The sequence below is a fragment of the Pristis pectinata genome, chromosome 28, assembly GCF_009764475.1.
Source record: "Pristis pectinata isolate sPriPec2 chromosome 28, sPriPec2.1.pri, whole genome shotgun sequence".
Lineage (NCBI taxonomy): Eukaryota > Metazoa > Chordata > Chondrichthyes > Rhinopristiformes > Pristidae > Pristis > Pristis pectinata.
The window spans coordinates 14,496,664-14,511,846 of record NC_067432.1 but is presented as its reverse complement, the minus strand read 5'-3'; the positions used below and the strand labels follow the sequence as shown (position 1 = coordinate 14,511,846).

Below are 15,183 nucleotides of genomic sequence, written 5' to 3'. Positions count from 1 at the left end.
AGAAAACAGAGTAGACAAAAAAGGAGCCTGAATGTGCTTATGCAAGGAGTACAGCGAAGGCAGGTGAGTTGATGGCACTATAAACACATGGAAGTGTGATATTATAGAAAAATAACTTAAAAAGAGGGAGGACTGGAAGCTTAATATTCCTATAAGGATTGAACTAAAGAACAAATAGGAGGGATGATACTGTTGTGAGTGTTCTATAAAGTTCCAAACAGTCAAAGGGAGGTGGAAGAACAAATTTGCAAGCAGATTTCTGACAAGTGCAAAAAGCCTTTAGGCAGGAGCAATGGGAGATTTCAATTATTTTAAGATACAGTCAGCGTAGAAGGTACAGAGGGCACAGAACTTTCAAATTTCATTGTGGAGAAAAATTTTCACTAGTCTGCAGCAAATCCAGTAAGATGGGTTTGGGGTCAACTCTGGATTTAGTTTAGGAAATTAAACTGGGCAGGTGGAAGAAGTATCAGTGGGAGTGTGTGATTGTGGTTGTGATCATAATTCAGCTAGATTTAGCATAGTGATGGAAAAGAACAAAAAACGTAGGAGTAACAATTCTAAATTGGAGGCAAGGCCAACTTTCCAGACTAAAAGATGATAATAAGATGATAATAAAAGATCATAAAAATGGACTGGAAGGTAATCTACTTCAAAATAAATCAGTTCCAGTGCACTGGAAGGCATTTAAGGAGATTAAGGTCTTCAGGGTAGACATTTCTACAAATAAATGCCATATCTGGAGCCTCCTGGGTGACAAGATTCATGGAGGGTAGAAGAAGGCAGAAAGGGAAAGAAGTCAGACACTAAGAGCTGAGTACAGCAGAAAGCCTGGAAGAGTATAGAGGACAGGAATGAAATTCAAAGGGGTGTTGGGAAAGTATGAAAAACAATAATAAACAAAACAGAAAATATTAGAAACACTCAGTGGGTCAGACTGCATCTGTAGGAAGAGAAACAGAGTTAACATTTCAGATTGAAGACCATTTATTAGAACTATGAAAAATAACATTGGCAAGGAAAACAAAGAAAATCAGAATAAAAAATCACTAACTTGTTTTCTCTCTTTCCCAGTTCTGATGAAGGGTCAGAAACCTGAAACATTAATTCTGTTTCCACAGATGCTGCCTGACCTGCAGAATGTTTTCAGCATTTTCTGTCTTTAATAAAATCGAGAAATGTTTTATCAGTTCTTAAGAACAAGTGGATCAGGAAAGAGGAACATCTAATTGGGACCAAAGGGATAATCTGTGTGCGGAAGTGGAGGATGTGGGTAGCATTCTTAATATTTTGTTATGTCATTATGAAAAATGGGGAGATGTCAATGCAGCAGTTAACATAGACACATATGAAATATTGTGTGGGTTAAGCATTTTGTAAGAGGAGATATTAGATCTTAATCCTGCTGAAACATTCAATAACATCCTGGCTGATCCAAGTTTGGCCTCAAAGCAATTTTCACACTCTCTTCCCATATCCCTTTCTTTAATTCAAATGTCTGTCAATCTTTGCTTTGACTTTATTCATTGAAAGCACCTCAATATCTCTCCGGGCAGAGAATTCCAAAAATTCACAACCATTTATTTGAAACCATGTCCCCTGGTTCCAGATACCCCCACCAGTGAAATTTACAAAGATAATTTTGTGGAGGAGACACAAGAGACTGCAGATGCTGGAATCTGGAGCAACAAGCAAAATGCTGGGGAAACTCAGCGGATCAGGCAGCATCTGTGGAGGGAAATGGACAGGAACTGGATGAGTCCAGGTGAGAGGGGAAAGATGTAATAAGCTGAGAGGCGATAGGTAGAAGAGGCAAAGGGCTGAAGAAGAAGGAATCTTGTAGGAGAGGGCAGTGGATCATGGAATAAAGGATGGAGGAGGGAGGAGAGGAGATGGGCAGGTCATCAAGGCAGGGGAAGGGAGCCATAGGAATAAGGGAAGACAAAGGAGTCGGGGGGGGGGAGAAAAAAGAAGAGGTAGGGTTACCGAAGTTAGAGAAATTGATGTTGAGACAGAATTTGAGGTGGTGTTCCTCCAACCTGCATCTGGCCTCAACATGGCAGTAGAGGAGGCCGTGGATAGACATGTCAATATAGGAGTGGGATGTGGAGTTGGATGGTGGCCACCGGGAGGTCCTGGCTGTTGCAGCGGTAGTGTTCATGGACCATTCAGAAATCTGATGGTGGAGAGGAAGAAGCTGTTTCTGAATCGTTGAGTGTGGGTCTTCAGGCTCTCCTCTACCACCTCCCCAATTGCAAGGAAATTTCATGAATCATTTTCAATTAGTTTTCATGACATGGAAGAGCAATACAAGCAGCTTCAATAATATTTTTTCATAAATTACATAAATTCATGAAGGGATATTTTGTGGGGGATTTGAGGAAGAGGCAGGAGGATGGAACTGATGTACATCTTTCGCAAGGAGCCAGCGCCTCTGTTGCAGGAGTTGATGCCACCTAGAGAGGGCGCCCCTGAGTACAGGGCCGCTCCCTCTGCAGGGATGAAACAACCTCTTGCGCAAAGGCAGCAGCACTGCGCCTGCGCGGTCTTCCTTATTTCCCTAATCCCGCCTTTCTCACACAACCTGCCCGGGGATTGGTGAGTTTCCATCCGGCCGGCGGGGAGAAGGGAAGGGGCCGGAGGCGGGGCTTGATAGGCGGACGGGAGCGATTGGCGCAGGTCGACGCCAATGGAATGACGTCAGCGATTGGCCTGGAAACGGGGGAGGAGGAGCTCGGGCGCTGGCCACGCCCCCTTGGGTCCCTGGGCGAGAGCGAGGCTGCTGGAGGGCGGCGGGGCGAGGAGGAGGGAGGGAGTGCGACCTGTGGGCAGCTGCTGGGGCGACGCTGCTCGACTCAGCCGTGCCGGTAAGTGACGCTCGGCTGCTCCGTCCAGGGCAGCGGCGTCAGGCTGGTATGACCTGGTCATTGAGGGGAGAGGGGGTGGGGTCCGGAGCCGCCTGGTCCCCCTCGGGGCGGCTGTCAGGGAACGCCGGTGGGGTGGGTGGGTGAACGAGTGGGGTCCGCCCGCTTAGGCCCCACGCTCGTCCCAATGAAACACCGAGCGCCCCTCCCTCCATTCTACCTTGTCCCTTCCCGTTGCCTTGAGGGCTGTAGGTAGGGTCACCGGCGTGGGCTGCCCCTAAATATGTACTGTTTACGCCCATCAATAAAGCCTTTTATCGTCACCAGCTGAGGCTTCATTGTACCTCGGAGTCCGGGGGTGTGGATGGTGACATTTAAACGCTTTTTTTAATCCTTGACCCTTGCTGTGGTGCGTTGTGCTTCGGCAGAGCTGGTACGGTGAATAAAAATGCTGCCAAGTGCTGACTGGTGCTGCAGTGGACCTGATTTGTGGCTGGGTGTTGAGACAAAAGCAAAAAAGAAAGTTGGGGTAGCAACAATTAATATGTGGGGGGGGGGGAAACATTTGGAGGGACTTTGTTTTTCCAAAACTGAAACTGTATATTTCTGTTCCCAGCTATCCAGGCATTACAAATCAATTTATTAATGTTTAGGCATTTTGTCCTCTTTCAGGTTATAAGCTTTAAGGCTATAATTCATATTGTTGGCTATTGGTTGAAATTTTACAAACGTTTTAAGATTGAACTTTTGAGATTATAATTCTTGACTTTGTGTTGAAAATCCAGATGTTTGATGATTCAGATTTGCCTTTTGGATGCAATACTACCTGGTAAATCTTCATGAAGGAAGGGAGCAATTTATGCTTTGGGTTTTAAACAAATTGCCTCGTTGCATTTTACAAAACAGGAAATTTAAAGTTGGGGAAGGGGAAATGGAACTTTTAAGGTGCCTTTGAAAAGAAAGGTTGAAAATGATCTGAGCTGACCACTGGGCAAAAATTTATTTTGTGCAACTGCAAATGCTGGGTAAAAGAATAAGGAATTAGAATGCTGTTGGATGATTATACTAGGGTAATAAACCATTGTTTTTCTTCTTGGTAGACAACTTTGGGATATTCTGAATGTAGTTTGTTTTAAGAACTCTAGTCACTCTTAATGTAGAAAGTGGGTCTATAAATTAACATCCTGATTGAAAAATGGTTGCTTTGGTGCACCCTTGGGTATTGCAGTTGTGTTGGCCTTTTATTTTTGTTTGATAGGACCTTCTGACTCAGTTGAAAGTGTAGCCACTGAACCACAGCTGACAAAAGTTGCTTGATTGTGGAGATTGCTAAAAAAGTTGAGGGGTGGCATGAAAAGAAATAAATGGGATAGTCCAGGGAATTATAGACCAGTGAGCCTTATGTCAGTGGTGGGCAAGCTGTTGGAAAGGATTCTTAGGGTCTATGGGCATTTGGAGAAATATGGCCTGACAGGGACAGCCAGCATGGCTTTGTGAAGGGCAGATCATGTCTCTCAAGCCTGATAGTGTTCTTTGAAGAGGTGACCAGACAGATTGATGATGGTAGTGCAGTAGATGTGGTCTACATGGATTTTAGTAAGGTATTTGACAAGGTTCCACGTGGTAGGCTTCTTCAGGTCAGAGGGCATGGGATCCAGGGAGGCTTGGCCGTGTGGATTCAGAATTGGCTTGCCTGTAGAAACAGAGGGTTGTGGTGGAGGGAGTGCATTCAGATTGGAGAGCTGTGACTAGCGGTGTCCCACAAAGGATTGGTTCTGGGACCTCTGCTTTTCGTGGTTTTTTTAATTAATGACTTGGATGAGGGGGTAGGAGGGTGGGTTGGCAAGTTTGCAGATGACACAAAGGTTGGTGGTGGTGTGGATAGTGTGGAGAATTGTTGAAGATTGCAGAGGGACATTGATAGGATGCAGAGTTGGGCTGAGAAGTGGCAGATGGAGTTCAATCTGGAGAAGTGTGAGGTGGTACACTTTGGAAGGACAAGCTCCAAGGCAGAGTACAAAGTTAATGGCAGGATTCTTGGTAGTGTGGAGGAGCAGAGGGATCTGGGGGTCCATATCCACAGATCCCTAAAGTTGCCTCACGGGTGGATAGGGTAGTTAAGAAAGCTTATGGGATGTTAGCTTACATAAGTCGAGGATCGAGTTCAAGAGCCGCGAGGTAATGATGCAGCTCTATAAAACTCTGGTTAGACCAGTTCTGGTCGCCTCATTATAGGAAGGATATGGAAGAGTTGGAAAGGGTGCAGAGGAGATTTACCAGGATGCTGCCTGGTTTAGAGAGTATGCATTATGAGGAGAGACTAAGGAAGCTAGGGCTTTACTCTTAGGAGAGGAGGAGGATGAGAGGAGACATGATAGAGATGTACAAAATATTAAGAGGAATAGATAGTAGTCAGCCAGCGCCTCTTTCCAGGGCACCAATGCTCAATACAAGAGGGCATGGCTTTAAGGTAATGGGTGGGAAGTTCAAGGGAGATATCAGAGGGAGGCTTTTTACCCAGAGAGTGGTTGGGGCATGGAATGTGCTGCCTGGGTCAGTGGTGGAGGCAGGTACATTGGTCAAATTCAAGAGATTACTAGAAGCATATGGAGGAATTTAAAATAGAGGGATATGTGGGAGAAAGGGATTAGATAGTTTTAGGCGAGGTTTAAAGGTCGACACAACATTGTGGGCTGAAGGGCCTATATTGTGCTGTACTGTTCTATGTTCTAAAAGTAGGAATAAAAATCCTGGAAAGAACTGCTGGATACTTTGTACATTCTGGAGCCTTCCACCATTCTACATTTAATTGCATTTCCTAAGCTTCCATTTGCATTCCTTTTTTTTGCTATCTTCTTGGTACTTCCAACTCGTGTTTATTCATCCCTCTAGCTTAATCTGGTTTGTTATAGGTGCTGCACATGTCAAATCATTGGCAAGGATTGAGCAGTAGCTGTGGGGGACTTTGGATGAGTATGTAGTTGAGACTTTTTTCTGAACAAGTTGGTTTGTTTTTTGAAGCTGACAAGATTGAAGGTGTTGAGTTTGAAGTGAAAAGATGTACTTTGAGGAAGAAAGTTAAACGATTGCTGATAATTCAAATTTGGGATTACTACCTCACTGCTCTCTGTACTATCTCGATGCATTGTGTAATGAATTGATCTGTACAAATGGTATGCAAGACAAGTTTTTCACTGTACCTCGGTACAAGTGACAATAATATACTAATACCAATTTCTGTGCCTGAGAGGTCAGGCACAAAACATTTGGGGGAGGACTATTGGTGACAATTTATGCTTTGAGAAAGGGGTTGGATATGGAATCTGAGATCCAACAAATGTGAATGTGTGGGGTATGTGAGGAATAATAATTATTAAACCACACAAGTTGTACCATGATATCAGTGTCTTGTATATTGACATGGTTTCCCTTCTAACAGCCAGGGATTAAAAGAGCTGTTTTCAAGTTCCTCACTGGTTAAATCTTGCACTTAATTTAACATTTGATGGTGATTGATCAGATGTTTTTCTGTTGAAATGCAAAAGTAGCTCCATAATGATTTTTTTTATTTCATGGTGTAATATGCTAGCCCTGTGAGGTTGGAAGCTGTTTGATAGAATGCTTAGCATTGTGGATTGGATTTTTTATATTGTGGTTTATAGTAAAACCAGCTTTGTGTTCAACTTTTGGTAGTTTGAAATTGCTAAATTTTGCATTAGCTGATGGCTGTGGTGATCTTAATGACTAATATATACTGGTGTTGCTGCATCTTTCATTAAATTAATGTTTTGTTACCTTAAAATGTCAGCACATAAAAGTAGCATAAGTATTTCGAAGAGTCCTGCTGTTTTTGATGCTCAGAGTTCAGTAGGCCTATTTTTGTATTCCAAGGGATGTTAAACAAATTGTCAGTATTCTTGGGCTCGATACCAAGCATGAATCTAAAAATATTCCGCACATGCTTTTGTCCATAGCATCATTGTGAATTCTTTCAATTTTTATCTGACAGTTACTGTACATTTTTTTAAAATTGCATGCATCAGAAAATCTTTCGTTGAGCCAGCTTTGAAATGTCAGCATAAGAGTTTAATCCTGTATGTTTTTTAATTTTGTTTCTACTGGTTCAAATGCAAGAAAAAAAAAGCTATCACTTTGGTAATGACAGGAAGGATGTAATGCCTATCAGTGGTTAATGGTGTTTTTGAGACTGTTGAATACTTGCTGCCTGGAGATCTTTTGTTGCTGTGTCATCCTGTCGTATCTGCTTCATGATGCATCTATAAATACAAGTAGTCAATCATGCACAAGGGTGGGTTCAGACACAGACCCTGAGGAAAAACAAAGCAGAGTCTTGAATCACCTGCTTGGTGCTGCCTGATGGTGGATTGTGATCTCCTGGTGCTCTGCCGGTGGGTTCTTCCTTGTGATTTCCAGGCAGATGGGGGCAGATTCATCTTGCAGGTACGGGACTGTTTATTTCAGCTGGTTCTATTGGCCATTCATGACTTAAAACATTTACTCTCAGCTTCACTGGGAAATTAGTTCTTTTTTAAGGAAACAAGACTTTCTTCTCTAGCATTGAAGACTCAAATGTTCACATTTCACTTCTAAATTGCAATTATTTAAGCAGTGCCATTCGGAGTATAAGCCTTCCCCCTGACTTTACCACACCATATTTCTTGTATTGTGCCAGCAGCAGCAGCAAACTCTCTGGTACTCTGATCACTTGGTTCTTGAACTGAGCCATCAAAACAGAAGTGCTCAAATAGAGGCCTCTCATCTCTTATCAGCTATGGACCACCATGTGTTATCAGAATCTAACTGTATACTTGTTAATTTTAAGCTGCAGTGTTTCATTGGTCCTTAACTTGATGAGGAACAATCTGAGAAAAATCCTTTTTCGTAAGCTATGTCATTACTCTGCTCATGTTTAATAAAATTCTGGAGAAAGTATGATTAAAGAATTATATAGATAACTCGCTCTCATTGATAAGAAGGTACAGATCCAATAATGGTTTGATCTGAAGAAAATATAAGCTCTTGAAGTTGTGCATATTAGATCCTACGTTGTGAACAGTGTATTTACTGATGGAATTGTTTCTTTGAACTTGCAATCTACTGCAATTCAGTTAGTCTACGATGGAAGACATTTGAGTTTATGGTTTGTATCTAGCAGTTCTGTGAAGTACAAAATTCTCATTGAGATTGGAAGCATGGTAGATTTCCTAATAATTTGAAGTCATTTGTACAGATTTTTTTAAAAATTCTATTGAATAATTAGCAGGTAAGGCACATCTGTGGAGAGAGCAAGTTAATATTTTGCATCAATGACATTTCAGAATTGGGGAAAAGTTAGAAATAAAATGTTTAAAGGCACAAATGGGGAGGGTGGTGAGAACACAGAATATCTGCAGGGGGTGAGGGCACAGATGGAATGGCAAATGTGATGGTGGAGTTGGCTAAAAGAGCATGTGAATTACAAAGTAGGAGGTAGTGAGTGAAATGGGGAAGACAAAACCTGGAATTACCAAGAAAAATGTGTGAGGTGGTAGGAAATGGAGTTGGGGATGGAGACTAATGGTTGGAATGGCTGATCATCTGAAATTGTTGAGCCTGAAAGGCTAATGTGTGTAATTCAGGCTTGAGGTCCAGGAGGGGTCACTGGGATAGAGAATTCAAGTAGCAGACATGTAGAAGCTGGGGTTATCCTTGCAGATGGTATTGGATAAGTGGTTACCCTTGCATTCTATACAGAGGTTAACCTTCCTTGTCAGGATGAATCCAACCTCCCTTGAACTAAAGAAGGCACTGCAACTCAGCTACCTGGCTGCAGAGCACTAGGGTACTGCATACTGTCAATATCAGCAGGGTGGTTGTAATGTGGGGGTGGGGTGGGTGGAAAGGAGAAGATTTCTTGCTGGGTCGTAGGCCTTGGGGGACTGGAGAAGGGGGCTTCCAGTTGTGGGTGAGTGAAATTGAAGGAGGAGTGGATACTTGAGGAAAGGGGTGTGTGTGTCTGTGTCCATCTCCACATGTGCGCTTGATATTGATGCAGCACAGCCTGGTGTCCAGTTGCAGACTCAGATCTCACTCTTACGATTAAGAGCTAGCTGGTGTGCAACAGCCACCTTGCATTAAAAGGACTTGTGAATATGTGCTACCTTCTCATTAAAATGAAGTTCAGCACTTGGAATGTTAGGACCTGGATGGAAATTAGAGCAGTGACAGACCTGAATATCATATTGGTCCCAGAGCTTAGGAACTTGGGCGTTTTGATATTAATGTTGCTGTCCTGAGTGAGACATTACTGGCAGAAGACAGACACATCAAAGAACAAGGTAGTAAGTATACCAGCTAAAAGGGCAATGCAGAAAGAATTGTAATGGGTTGGGTTTTCCTGTCAAGTATGAGCTAGTTTGATATCTAGTGAAGTTATCCTCCTGACAGAATCCTTGTTGTATCCTTCACCCTGTTTTGTCAGAGACAAGTGCAAGACCTCATGGCAAAATAGTCAATCTAGGCACTGGCACTTGTCAACCTTTGTTGTTATCCAAGTGAGATCCCAAGGATGCATGCATCACTAGTGCCATGACAGGTGCTGATGACGACTGGACTGACCACTGCCTAATTGTTCTGTTATTTACATCAGACAACACCAGCAGCAACAAAAGCATTGCAGGAAAAAAGCAAGAAAATCAATGAAGGTTTCAAGGACCCTGCAAAGCAAGCTCTTCTCAGTTAGCACCTGGCAGACAATTTGACAACTCCCAAATGCTTGAACTGCTCTAAAATCCATCATAATTTGCACCAGTGAAAAGATTCTTGACTTCTCTGTCAGAAAATGTGTATTGGTTTGAGAATGACCAGGAGATCTGTGAGCTAATTGAGCACAAACACAAGGCATTCTTGAAAACTGCATGTCTCAAGGGGAGAAAAATAGCTTTATAGGAGTCTGAAGGCAGAGGTCCAAAATTACAAACTTATGACCTAAAGAACAGATGGTGGGTGGAAAGAGTGCAGGAGATCCAGGAACTAACTTACAACTACACTGTTAAGACTATCTGGGATCCAAATACCGAAGGCCTCCCCTGCTGAGAGCCAGGAACAAGGGAGCTTATTGAGCGCAGAAAGATGCTCGGTGTCTGCTGGATGGAGTTTTTCAAAGAATCTCCTCACCTGAGACTTTGATACACGCCTCGAAGCCATCTCTCACAGCACATCTGCATTCTCAGCATTACCCTGAGATTGTAGATGTGCTGTGAGATGGCTTGAGGTTGAAAAGACATTATGAGAAACAAGGAGGGCTCTAGAGCAGATGGTATTCCTGCTGAAACTCTAAAGCTTGGTGGAGAGTAACTTGAGACAATTCCTGTTTACCTTGCTCAGCTGAGAAGATGACATGTCGGGGACCCATTGACGTAATGTGACCACCTTGGAGGCAAATCGGATTGTGTCATTATCTGCCTACCAAAGGGCAATCTTCGCAGGGGGACCTCAACAGACTCTCATTTGGCCAGACCATTCCCTGAGTTTCAGCATGAATTCCATCTACTAAAGATGAAGTGGACATAATTTTTTACTGCATTGAATATATGGAATGGCAACAATCACTGCGTGACTGTTTGTGACCTCACCAAAGCCTTTGTCTTTCGTTTTAAGTGACAGTGGGAAAACCTCAAAATTGGTTGCCTTCAGAAATTTGTCTTCATTCTAAGTCTGCTGAGATAAGCCATTAATTATTCCATATTCCCTTACAACTTAGGAGGAGGGCCATTGAGTGTATACTGGCTCTGATCATTCTCATGTTCCCATTAGTTTCCCTGTAATTTATTCTCCCCACATTCCTGTCAACTTTTATTTTCCTCCAACTGCTCCCATCAACAACTTGTATCCACAGCACTCCTAACCTTAACCAATCACAGATATTCCCTTTGTCTTTTCCATCCCTCCCCCACCTTCTCTGGAACTTGTAACTGACTTATCTTTCCCTGTTCTGGTGAAGCTGTTTCAACCTGAAATGTTAACCCTGTTTATCTATTCATAGATGCTGCCCACAAATGTTTTCAACATTTTCTGTTTTTTGTTCTGGATTTCCAGTATCTGCAGTTTCCCTTATTGGCAAATAATACAATTGTGGTTTAGAAGTTGGTGGTATCAGTTTTACCATGCTTGGTAGCCTCTTCATCTTGAGAATCTTGTATGTGAATTTGATGTCATCTGGATGAATCTTTTTGAACAGGGAATGTTATTTATTACTCAAGGCAATGCAATTGTGAGAGCATTGCTGAATTGCAGGTTGAATATTTTGTTATTTTAATGGTCACAAATATAAATAACTGTTTCCTTGTTGAGGCATTAATTTTAAAGCGAAAGAATCAAATTTCTAACTAGATTTATGAAAATACTTGTGTGAATTTGAAGTTTTATCAATGAGCTCTGATCTGGGAACAGTTAGAAAAGGATTGCGTTCTTAGAATACTGTCCGTATCGCAATTTTTTTTGTAATGCAAGCCCTTGGCAAAAATTGACAAAATTTGTTTCTTTCATATTTTGTTGTTTTTATTCCCTTGCACAACTTCCCTAAGAGTGTATTTTTATTCTGTATATTTTTTTTGCAGTGATTTGTGAATTCTGTAAGGATGAATTTCTGTTACCAAACTGCCATAACCTGGCGGTACACTGTATCAAGTTATTTACTTGGCCTTAATTGTTTGCAGAGCAGTGGTTGATAATTTTGTTGTTAGTATTCATTAATGTTTTCAAATGTAAATGCTAAGAATGGTAGTTCTGTTTTCCTGGAAATGTTTTTAATTTGTTTTAGTTGATAATTGCAGTTTTATGAATGTAGCAAATCATAAGGTGGCAAATTTTTAATTTCAAATTGTTTGTGTTGACAAGCTTTGTTTAATAGTTCTTCTTGGTATTGTATCATAAGAAAACAACTTGGGAAATTTTAGCATAGTGTATAGTGGCAAAATGTATGTTTATTCTTGGTGTGATTTTCTTTGGGGAATATGGCCCCTTTAGACAAATTTTGTACTAGTAACAAATCAATTCAAAATGATGGATAAATCATTTAATCACTATTTTGCAGTAAGGCAGCAATAGCTAGATTTTGATACGACTTTACATCTGTTCTAAAATTGGCTATCTCCCACTTAAACATTTCTGACAACTTTAAGCACGTTTCTGTAGCAAGATTCGTGGCCAGTTTGCAGTATCATAGAATAGAAAGGTGTCGAAGTGTTTATTTGTGGTTGAATTATTCATTGCAGGTTCTTTTCAATGATTACATTTTAGAATAGCACTTTAATGTATTTCCAGATGCTTGACTCTTTTAACTGGCACCTAATTGGATGAATCCTGGAATTGTTCTTAATTGGCTAAAATGCCAGTTAAAACAATTCTGGGAAGCTGTGATATTAAAGGAGGGACAGATATTTATATGGCACATTTTGCAAAGGCCGAAAATGCTACATAACCTATGGAGTGCTTTTGAAATGCAGTCACAGTTGCAGTGGGACATCCAGTTTGTGTACAGCAATATCTCATAAGTAGCAAATAAACTACAAGGATTCTTTTTCACTTATTTGAGCTATAAATATTCGTCAAGGTCCAGGGAGAACTCTAGTCTCTAAGATAATTTCAAGTATTTTTGTCTTAAACTTGCATCTGAGTGAACAGATGAGGCCCAAGTTTAATATCTCATCTGACAAATGGTACATCCAGTGCAGCACTTTGAGTACTACATTTCACTCAGTCTAGAGGCAATTCAAGGCTCTTGAGTGGGACTTGTGTCCAAGCCAAAAGGAGAGCTCGGGATCAGGTACTGGGCCATGGCTGCCACAATGGGTAATTTTGCCACTTCAGTTTTTGCAATTAGCTCATTGCAAAGGACCAAGATCAAATATTTGATCTTCAATCTATTGAAGTAACTTTGAGTGAAAAGAAACCAGTCCTATTTTCTGTTTCTGTCTATTAAACAGTGATTCTTTACAAAGAATGCATATTTGGATATCAGTTGAGGATTTCACTTTTCTTTCCACCTCCAGTCAAGTAGCTTATTGCCGTTCACTTTCCATGCTTGCACATCAAAATGTCGATTTGGAATAAGAAATTTAAGGTAGCTGATCCTTTACTGCTGTGTCACTTTTCTGCACTAAACCATTATTCTGTGATTCTCATAATATGTCTTCATGTCTGAGAGCCTTTTTGGGGAAAGTGTAAATGGTATCAACCATCATAAATATGGTTTGCATGAATAGTTATCTTTTAGGACTGTCTAATCAAATAGGATTGTGCCTTGGCAATAATATTGGATACTACAGGAGAGAAATTACAAGTAGAGGTCTGTGTGGATATGAAATTAAAACCTGACCTGGTCACAATGAATCTGGACACAACTTGAGCCTGAGTACTTAATTTTTACCATATCTTAAATCCATCCTAGAAGCAGGAAAGGTGACTTGATTTGTTGCATGTATCTTGCTGTTGATCAAGAACTGAGGACAACATGCAGTAATATGTAAGGAAATTACCCTGACTGAGATAAATTACTCAGCTAGGTTACTCATCTCAGCCTGGCTCCACCCACCCAACCAGAACCCAGTTGTTATAGTAAAACATACACACATAGTTGGGTTCTGTCAGACATGGGTCAAGTAGCCAGATTATAATTGCAAAAGGTTAGGAAGTTGGGGCTGATACTGCTTTGTTATTCACCATGTTTACAGGTTATATGACTTCAGCTTTTGTCCTGGTTGATGTTGACAAAATAAGAAATCTACCAATCAGAAATATTAATAATGCCTTTTTGATGCTCTAGCCTAACAGTTACTGTTGTAGTCTAGTAGATAACATTAAGTTACTGGTAACATTGTCCACATGCTTTTTAGAATGAGTAACTTGATAAATAATGAACAAAATAGCAGCACAAGAATGCTGTTCCAAGGGTGTCCGTCTGCAGTAACTAAATGTCAGTTCTATATTCTAGTCTTGCCTGGTTCTGACCTGACTTGGTAGTGTCATTACTAACTCCTGTTTAAACAACCATGATCAGTTTGGAAGAGGTAGACTTCATTCCTAACAATGTGCAGCATTTTTAACCATGAGAGGAATTTACAAATTAATCTGACCTATTAGGATAAAAATTTGCATTGCACTTATGTGATTTGTCTTTTTTTTAATTTGGCATTCAACCATGTACAATAGTGTAGGGAGTGGCTGCAGCTGTGTGCATTGAACCCAGTAAAAGAGAAACTCAAATCATGGCAGAATTATCAATTTAAAATGCCTGTTTTTGGAGACTTTTAAACTCTTTATTCCTAAAATCAACAATGTGTACATTTGCTTGCATTTTGTTCACGTTAGGTGGAGTGATGCACAAGGCTGGTTAGGTTCACAGGACTATTAAAAGTTTGCAATTTGGCGAAGTCTTGGGTCCTGACCTAATGTCTTGACGTATTTGAAACACATTTGCTTAAGGTCTGAATCAAGTTTGCCTGGGGAAAAAGTTATGAAGTTATGTACTGTTTCACACTTAAACTGATTTTTTTTTCCCCTGCAGTAACTGAGACAGACTTTTGGATGCATTTTTAAATAGAATTGCAACCAATCCCTGTATTTTATGCAATTCCCAGTTATACCTTGCAGTTTGTTGAGAAGAATGTGTGTGGGGGGTGGGAGAGGGGTCTAACTTTGATATAACATAAGCACTGTTATTTAGGTGTCCATTATTGCAAATGAAAGAATGTTTATAGCTTCTCTGACATTAAGCATTGTTTTTAATTTTTGGCCTTGCTGGGACGGTCAGTATTTTAATTATCCCATTTAACCAGCATTGGGCTGCAAATATAGTATTCCATTCTCAGTTGATCAGAAACTACAGTGGCAGCCTAAGTGACTGTTATTTGTTCTTTCTCGATGGCACGTCTCAAACCAAGGTATACAGCATAATTCCCATAAATGTAACACTGCTTAATACTTTCAAAAATAGGATATTTTTGATTAAATGCATTGATTCTTGCCGTGAACTTTCTGTAAAGTTTGATCAATTTTCATAACCATATTTTCTTATAACATGGGCCATTTGGCCCGTCAAGTCTCTGCCAGCTCTCAGAACAGTCTCATAAATTCCATTCCCCACTTATTTCTTTACAACCATTCTTTCTGCTGCCTCCCTGATTCTTATCTACACTAGAGATAATTTTACAATAACCAATTAACCTACCAGTCAGCATATCTTTGTGATGGTGGGGGGGGGGGGCGGGGAACCGGAGCACTCACTCTTACGGGGAAAGCCTGCAAATTCCGCACAGGA

At 40.9% G+C, this 15,183-nt stretch overlaps 1 protein-coding gene across 3 annotated transcripts in view; it reads left to right on the top strand.

Moving 5' to 3' along the window:
• Window positions 1–2,654: 2,654 nt before the first annotated feature.
• tmod2 (tropomodulin 2) overlaps window positions 2,655–15,183 on the top strand; it is a 52,158-nt gene continuing 39,629 nt past the window's right edge. The window contains exon 1 of one of the 3 annotated variants that reach the window (XM_052040603.1): window positions 2,655–2,867. The gene's annotated coding sequence lies outside the window, so the exon portion shown is untranslated. Of the gene's footprint in view, window positions 2,868–7,186; window positions 7,326–15,183 lie in introns of those variants that run through there. The other 2 variants (XM_052040601.1, XM_052040602.1) reach the window with 2 other exon arrangements.